The sequence below is a fragment of the Penaeus monodon genome, chromosome 34 (genome assembly GCF_015228065.2).
Source record: "Penaeus monodon isolate SGIC_2016 chromosome 34, NSTDA_Pmon_1, whole genome shotgun sequence".
In the NCBI taxonomy this organism is placed as follows: Eukaryota; Metazoa; Arthropoda; class Malacostraca; order Decapoda; family Penaeidae; genus Penaeus; species Penaeus monodon.
In genome coordinates, this window is record NC_051419.1 from 1,722,075 (window position 1) to 1,722,521 (window position 447).

The window sequence follows — 447 nt, forward strand, 5'->3', positions numbered from 1 at the left end:
GATCAAGAAAAAAATAGGAGTCCACTGTGGTGTGTCAGGGGAAGGAGTCAACGGCGAGCGTGTTAGCCCATGCAGCCTAGGGTCCGGAAAAAAGTAGAAAAAAGTCCCAATCTGAAGCCTATTTTTTAAGGTGGTTATGTGCCCTTATGCCCTAATCTCATTACGTCCACCATAGATCTTATGTACACGCACTCATGTTAGTATGTATAGGATTACTTCCATTAAATTACTGTCATCATGATAAATGGTTTTATTATCAACATAAAACTGCATCTGCCGTGACCAGGATTCGAACCTGGGTTATTGCGGCCACAACGCAATGTACTAACCACTATACGATCACGGCCACTGTTACATGAAGTCACAAGTAACCCGTGAACTTTCTCAAGTGAACAGCTCCAGGTAAGAAAATCGACGGACGGAAAACGCTGAACCAGTGCGAGTTCA